Source organism: Protopterus annectens, chromosome 3.part0 (genome assembly GCF_019279795.1).
Source record: "Protopterus annectens isolate FY-2018-M chromosome 3.part0, PAN1.0, whole genome shotgun sequence".
NCBI classification, from domain to species: domain Eukaryota; kingdom Metazoa; phylum Chordata; order Ceratodontiformes; family Protopteridae; genus Protopterus; species Protopterus annectens.
The window spans coordinates 916,461,227-916,469,987 of NC_056731.1; the positions used below are offsets into that span (position 1 = coordinate 916,461,227).

Genomic DNA, 8,761 nt, shown 5'->3' on the forward strand with positions numbered 1-8,761 from the left:
AGGCACCACTACTCAGAGGACGTGCTTTCAGTCCTGAGGGAGGCCAGGAAACCTACTACAAGGAAATTGTGCTTACCTAAATGGGAGAGATTTTCCAAATGGTGTCTGGGCAATTGCAGGGATCCATGCAACACAGATCCACCCCTAGTTCTTGCCTGTGTGTGTCAACTTGTTAAGATGGGACTTTCATACTCTTCAGTCTGCCTGCCTACCACTAGACCCTCCTCTACTAGTCAGGCTGGATGTCAAACTATTCTTAAAAGAGGTTTTGGACATCAGACCACCAAGAAAACCCTTCCCTCCACACTGGGACCTGAACTTCATTCTGGAAAAACTCACGAGTCCCCATTTGGACCAGCTAGTACTGCTACTCTGCAAATGTGCACATGGAAGACAATACTGCTAGTGGCTTTAACTTCAGCCAGGAAGGTGTCAGAGTTGCAAGCCCTAATGGCCTGCCCTCCATACACTGCCTTCCACAAGGACCGGTAACCCTACGGACCAACCCTTACTTTATGCCTAAAGTGGTCAACATTCTGTTGTTAAACTAATCTATTCATTTACCCACCTTCTTCCCCTCTCCCACCAATGAAAGTGAGAGAATACTCCACTCCCTAGATGTACACAGACAGCTAAGGTTTTACCTAGACAAAACCAATTCCATAAGAAAATCCAGTCAGATTTTTGTTTCCTTCCACTCCAGAGACATGGGCAAGGTAGTGTCCAAACAAACCATCATGTTGGTTAAGGAAAACTATTTGCCTATGTTACTCTCACTATGGCAAAAAACTTCCACAGGGAGTATAGGCTCACTCTACCATGGCAGTGGCAGCCTCCAAAGCCTTCCTAAAGGGACTGGACACTGCATCCATCCTGGAAGCAGCTACATGGTCCACCATTCACACTTTCACCAAGCACTACAAGCCAGACACCATCTCCAGAGCATGCGCAGGTTTTGCCAGAGCAATCCTGCAGGGCTTTGTGAAATCAGCTACTTCTACCTCTTTCCTTCCTTCCATCTAAGCTGTGGTACTCTCCCACACCAAGAATACCGCAACATAGGAATAGAAGGGCATAAAATAGTTGTATAAAATCTTACCATAGGTTCATGGTAGGACTCAAACCTACAATATTCTGATCCAAAGTCAGACACCTTATCTGTTAGGCCACATGATCAACTGAATTTGCATGTCATCCTTGTGCAGGGGCCATGCTAATTTTTTCTGTATCATTCCAATTTTAGTATATGTGCTGCCAAAGCAAGCAAAAAATAGGCCTGCCAATGCTCAAACCTAGGATGCTGTGCTGTACAATCACAGCAACATACCACTACACCATCTAAGCTGTAACCATAGATGTCCTCTTCCATGTTGCAGTATTCCTTCCCACCCACCTAATCCCCTTTTCTATTCTCTCTCAATATTGACCTTTCTTAGGTCTCCTGGTGTGTATAACCTACACTATGGCCAATTTAGCCTCCAAATGGCACTTTGGTCCTATGGTTGACATCACTTGCTACTCTATTTTGAACTGTCCTGCTTGGGCTTTCATGTTCCTGAGGTCTGTGCATGCAGATATCACATTTAAGGACCCTGGTTTATGGCCCTGCGTGTGATGTTCCATGCAACTACAGCAGCCAAGCTGAAGCTTTTGTATAGGAGCTGACATATGGGTCACCTGAGGCGAGAAATCCCACACCAAGAATACTGCAACATGGAAGAGAAGGACATCTATGGTTATGGTAAGATTTTATACAACTATTCTTTCTTCAGTTTTACTGAAAATCTTCATTGTACAGGTCAGATCCTTCCATCTTTGTAATCTTCTGAAGGCTTCCATGTAGATGCTTATCCCTCCTAAATGATGTATACAAAACTGGTGCTACTTTACAGCACAAGTCAAGTGAAGCTAGTCAACATTTTGCAGGCATATCCCAGCTAAAGGTAGTGGTAGTTTTAAGGATCAGTTAAAATCAAGCCGCGCCTCCACAGCTGAAGACAAATCATAAGGTAAAATTTAATCTTGTCAATAAAACATTCTCCAGAAAACTTTTTCAAAGAGCTTTTTGTAAGACACCATAACACACAAGGCAAAACACAAAACCCTTTGGTACGAGTGTCACAAAATAGGTAACTTGATAACGTTTTCCAAAAAAACTTCTAGTAAAACACCATAAGGATGCAAAGCAAAACATAAAAACTCTTCAGTGTGAGTGTCCCAGAATTGGTAACTTGATAAGCGCTTTCGGTAAAACCTTCATCAGATCATAATAAAACAGGGACTCCATTTCTTCTTTAATAGGACGTATATCCAATAGGCGATAAGATAGAAGACAACACCCCTCTTTCTTTCAAAAACAGTTGCGACCAATTCTTTAGATCAGAAAATGACACACCTTCTAGGTTAACCAATAGTAGGTCTTCTAGCCTCTAAAGTAGGTTTCAGGGGAATTACAGCGTTCAGCCCAGGTGGGCAATCTGCTTGTAAATTTATTATCCATTTCGTTTCACTGATTTCTGTCTTGTTACAAATGTCAACTCATCTGATTCCTTCATAAATTCTCTCAATAGCTTTAAAGTTAAAAGTATGATTTGGAAATTTATTTACATGTGCAGCTAAAGCATTATGAATATCACCTCTGCATATATCACTTATATGCCGTAACACTCTTTTCTTAAACAGTTGGTTGGTCTTACCAACATAAAATGAAGAGCAGTTTTTGCAGGTTGCTAAGTAAACAACATTTTGAGTAGTGCAAGTTACTTTACAATTAAAGACAAATTCGTGATTTAGAGTTTGGATGTTTAAAAACATTACTACTGTCAATATATTCACAAGCGGAACAATTTCCACATTGAAAAGTGCCTTTACGCCCAATTGGCTTTTGCCTTGAAAAAACATCTTTGGTACATAAAAGCCTCTTGATATTTTTCTTATTTTTGTAACTGAAATGCAGTTTGGCTCCCACAATGGCCCGAAGTTTCAGATCTTGCATAAGAATTGGCCAAAATTTTGTAATGTCTTTCACTTGAGCATTATCGGTGCTATATGTAACCATTAATCTCAATGGCTCAGGTTTAGATTGCATCATATCTGTTCCTTGCTCAGATTTCTCTATTTGATTTCTTCAAAATTTACTTAATGTGAGGTCAGTATCTCTTTTAGAGTAACCACATAACTGTAGACGTTTCTTCAAGTCAGTCGTTTCTTGCTGAATGGTATTTTCTTGTATACACCTTTTAGAGATCCTGGATACTTCGTTATGCATTATATTGTTGGTAATATGTCTAGGATGCAGCTACTCTTGCGGAGATAATGATTTCTCCAGGTAGACTTTCTATACAAAGAGGTATCTATTCCACCTTTTATTTTAAGGATAACATTAACATCTAAAAAACTAACATTATTGCGTGACCAATGACTAGTTAGTTTTAAAAAGGTGATGGTTCCATTCAGATACTGTAAAAACTGTGCAAACTGAACCTCATCTCCATCCCATAACAGAAAAAGATCATCTACAAAACGGCCATAAAATTTAACATGTTTATACCAAGGATTCATAGTGCTTAAAATGTTCTCCTTTTCCCAGTCTGATAGGATAATATTAGAATAACTATTGGTGCAGGGAGTACCCATAGCTACTCCCCAGCACTGCCAATAAATTGATTGTCCATAAATGAAAAAAATTAGTTTCAAGAACCATCTCAAAAAGTGAACAAATAAGGTTGGCATCTTTACTATTAGCACTTTCTCCTATGACTTTTCTAACAGTTTCAATTCCATATTCATTTGGAATTGAAGTGAATAAACTAGTAACATCCATCGTAGTTAGTAATAAATTAGCTGTGTTCGTTATTGAGCCCATAACTGCTTTCAGTTTAAACAAAAAATCATCTATATCTCTCACTACACTAGGAATGCTTGTCAATATTTCTTTTAACTCTTTTTCAACATATAAAGACATGGTTTCAGTTATCCATACTTGTCCAGCAACAATAGGGCGAAGAGGTGGGTTTACTGAATCTTTATGTATTTTTGGAAGTCGATTCCAAATGAATATGGAATTGAAACTGTTAGAAAAGTCATAGATGAAAGTGCTAATAGTAAAGATGCCAACCTTATTTGTTCACTTCTTGAAACTTTTTTTCATTTATGGACAATCAATTTATTGGCAGAGCTGGGGAGTAGCTATGGGTACTCCCTGCACCAATAGTTATTCTAATATTATCCTATCAGACTGGGAAAAGGAGAACATTTTAAGCACTATGAATCCTTGGTATAAACATGTTAAATTTTATGGCCGTTTTGTAGATGATCTTTTTCTGTTCTGGGATGGAGATGAGGTTCAGTTTGCACAGTTTTTACAGTATCTGAATGGAACCACCACCTTTTTAAAACTAACTAGTCATTGGTCACGCAATAACGTTAGTTTTTTAGATGTTAATGTTATCCTTAAAATAAAAGGTGGAATAGATACCTCTTTGTATAGAAAGTCTACCTGGAGAAATCATTATCTCCGCAAGAGTAGCTGCATCCTAGACATATTACCAACAATATAATGCATAACGAAGTATCCAGGATCTCTAAAAGGTGTATACAAGAAAATACCATTCAGCAAGAAACAACTAACTTGAAGAAACGTCTACAGTTAAGTGGTTACTCTAAAAGAGATACTGACCTCACATTAAGTAAATTTTGAAGAAATCGAATAGAGAAATCTGAGCAAGGAACAGATATGATATAATCTAAACCTGAGCCATTGAGATTAATGGTTACATATAGCACCGATAATGCTCAAGTGAAAGACATTATTACAAAATTTTGGCCAATTCTTACGCAAGATCCAAAACTTCGGGCCATTGTGGGAGCCAAACCACATTTCAGTTACAAAAATAAGAAAAATATCAAGAGGCTTTTATGTACCAAAGATGGTTTTTCGAGGCAAAAGCCAATTGGGTGTAAAGGCACTTTTCAATGTGGGAATTGTTCTGCTTGTGAATATATTGACAGTAGTAATGTTTTTAAACATCCAAACTCTAATCACGAATTTGTCTTTAATTGTAAAGCAACTTGCACTACTCAAAATGTTTACTTAGCAACCTGCAAAAATTGCATTTCATTTTATGTTGGCAAGACCAACCAACTGTTTAAGAAGAGAGTGTTATGGCATATAAGTGATATACACAGAGGTGATATTCATAATGCTTTAGCTGCACATGTAAATAAATTTCCAAATCATACTTTTAACTTTAAAGTTATTGAGAGAATTTATGAAGGAATTAGACAAGGTGACATTTGTAACAAGACAGAAATCAGTGAAACAAAATGGATAATAAATTTACGAGCAGATTGCCCGCCTGGGCTGAACACTGTAATTCCCGTGAAACCTACTTTAAAGGCTAGAAGACCTACTATTGGTTAACCTAGAAGGTGCGTCATTTACTGATCTAAAAAATTGGTTGCAACTGTTTTTGAAAGGAAGAGGGGTGTTGTCTTCTATCTTATTGCCTTTTGGATATACGTCCTATTAAAGAAGAAATGGAGTCCCTGTTTTATTATGATCTGAGGAAGGTTTTACCGAAAGTGCTTATCAAGTTACCAATTCTGGGACACTCTCACTGAAGAGTTCTTATGTTTTGCTTTGTGTCTTTATGGTGTTTTACTAGAAGTTTTTTGGAGAACGTTATCAAGTTACCTATTTTGTGATACTCATACCAAAGGGTTTTGTGTTTTGCCTTGTGTTTTATGGTGTCTTACAAAAAGCTCTTTGAAAAAGTTTTCTGGAGAATGTTTTATTGACAAGATTAAATTTTACCTTGTGTTTCGTCTTCAGCTGTGGAGGTGCGGCTTAATTTTTACTGACCTTTATAGACTATACTTGCTGCTACTTTAATAGTGAGTTATATATTTTCTACTTATTTGATTTTTTTGGTATTTTCTCACTATACATGGCTGACAATGTAAATAATGCTGTAAAACAGACAAACGGATAGGGGCGAGTTGCAGTATCATTCACGCCAACAAATGCAGGAGTAGAGCCATCAGGAGGTACTATGAATCCTGTAATATACTTGAATTTTGAATCTGTAGTGGATATGGCACCTACAGAAACTACAGATGACGTTACTTTTGAAAATATTTTGGGAGAGGTAGAAGCAGCTGCATATCGCCTTCAAAGATTAACATGGCAGAGATTTCATATGGAAGCTAGCATGCATAATCAAGTAATCCCAAGAGGGACGAGAGTTAAATGCATGCCTAGCTATGGGAATCAATACCCTGAGCTATTAGCTAAATTGCAAGTGATAAATCTTGAGACAAGCTTTTGATATATGCGCCTGCTCATAGAATTTTTAAAATTGGAAGAACAGAATGTTACCAGTTTTATCCAAAATAAACAAGCAGAGTTGAAAAAATTTGACCTTACAAATTCTCAAATTAGTAAACTGGAAACATTGCAACTCAATCTTAATATGTATGAGTCTAGGCTGAAAGAACAAAAAAATTATGAAGCTAACAAGAGATGTCATGGATTTTAAAAACGGTCACATTTTTGAATGGCCCAGAGAGGAAAGGAGAGCTGATGTATGTCCAACATGGAATTTGGGGAAAGGAATGGCACCACAGAGTACTACCATGAATCATCAGCCCATTGTGAATATGGATGCAGGACTGTCTAAAGAAGGGCAGAGTAGATATATCTGGCCAGAACCTATAGAGGTGGTGGATGATCATGCCACCACATCTGCAGAATCAGTATGTAAATCTGCAGAGATAGGCACTCTCCCTAAAAAGGGGGCATTTCATGCCCCACTACCTCACCATTTGCTGGTTTTCTTGAAACCGAATCAACACAGGAATCCATGGGCTATGAGCCAGGACAGGAAAAGGAAGAAAACCATGATTTAATTAATAATTCATTAGTGGTGAATCTATCCAATTCTTTTGAGTAAAGATGAAGCAAATGTTTTAGAAAAAGGCCTTAGTTTCATTCCATCTCTCAAATCAGATTTAAGTGAATTTGTGCTAGATTTAAAATACTTTGCAAGGAATGTGACCTTAAAAAGCATTTATGGGAATGAAAAGCAAGAGAACAGAACATTTAGAAAACCTAGCATATTTGTTCCTATAAATCATCCAGCTGTTGATTTGTTTACTCGAATGTGCAATGATGAAGTGGAAATGTTAAGAACAGGAAAGGACACTAAACACTTCCATAATGCATCTCCTCAAGAAAGACAGGCTATTTATAATTTAAAACATAATGATGAAATAGTGTGAAACCAGCCAATAAAGGAGGAAGTGTTGTTGCTGTTCTATCATCTGAATGGTATAGAAAAAACATGCAAGAGGTGCTAAATGATTCAAAAACTTATTTGGAAGTTAATCCCCATAAACTTGATGTACATATAAAAAAGATCCAAAAACAACTTTATTGTATGCTAATGGAAGGTATTTTAAATATTGAACAATATATTTTTTTCAACATAGTTCATCCTACAGTTCCATCTATAAGTGGACTTTAAAAAATACATAAAGATTCAGTAAACCAGCCTCTTCACCCTATTGTTGCTGGACAAGGATAGATAACTGAAACCATGTCTTTGTATGTTGAAAAAGAGGTAAAAGAAATATTGACAAGCATTCCTATTGTATTGAGAGATACAGATGATTTCTTTAAACTGAAAGCAGTTATGGGCTCAATAACGAACACAGCTAATTTATTACTAACTACGATGGATGTTACTAGTTTATTCACTTCAATTCCGAGTTAATATGGAATTGAAACTGTTAGAAAAGTCATAGGAGAAAGTGCTAATAGTAAAGATGCCAACCTTATTTGTTTACTTCTTGAGATGGTTCTTGAAACTAATTTTTTCATTTATGGACAGTCAATTTATTGGCAGTGCTGGGGAGTAGCTATGGGTACTCCCTGTGCCAATAGTTATTCTAATATTGTCCTATCGGACTGGGAAAAGGAGAACATTTTAAGCACTATGAATCCTTGGTATAAACATGTTAAATTTTATGGCCGTTTTGTAGAGGATCTTTTTCTGTTATGGGATGGAGATGAGGTTCAGTTTGCACAGTTTTTACAGTATCTGAATGGCACCACCACCTTTTTAAAACTAACTAGTCATTGGTCACGCAATGTTAGTTTTTAGATGTTAATGTTATCCTTAAAATAGAAGGTGGAATCGATACCTTTTTGTATAGAAAGTCTACTTGGAGAAATCATTATCTCCACAAGAGTAGCATGCATCCTAGACATATTACCAACCATATAATGCATAACGAAGTATCCAGGATCTCTAAAAGGTGTACACAAGAAAATACCATTCAGCAAGAAATGACTGACTTGAAGAAATGTCTACAGTTACGTGGTTACTCTAAAAGAGATACTGACCTCACATTAAGTAAATTTCGAAGAAATCAAATAGAGAAATATGAGCAAGGAACAGATATGATATAATCTAAACCTGAGCCATTGAGATTAATGGTTACATATAGCACCGATAATGCCCAAGTGAAAGACATTATTACAAAATTTTTGCCAATTCTTACGCAAGATCCAAAACTTCGGGTCATTGTGGGAGCCAAACCGCATTTCAGTTACAGAAATAAGAAAAATATCAAGAGGCTTTAATATACCAAAGATGGTTTTTCGAGGCAAAAGCCAATTGGGCGTAAAGGCACTTTCCAATGCGAGGATTGTTCCGCTTGTGAATATATTGACAGTATTAATGTTTTTAAACATCCA

General features: G+C 36.9%; 1 non-coding gene across 1 annotated transcript; it reads right to left on the minus strand.

The window, feature by feature from the left end:
• Nucleotides 1–1,160: 1,160 nt before the first annotated feature.
• Nucleotides 1,161–1,263, minus strand: LOC122797464. The gene has a single exon (XR_006364148.1). It is a non-coding gene; the product is annotated as a U6 spliceosomal RNA (small nuclear RNA).
• Nucleotides 1,264–8,761: the final 7,498 nt, after the last annotated feature.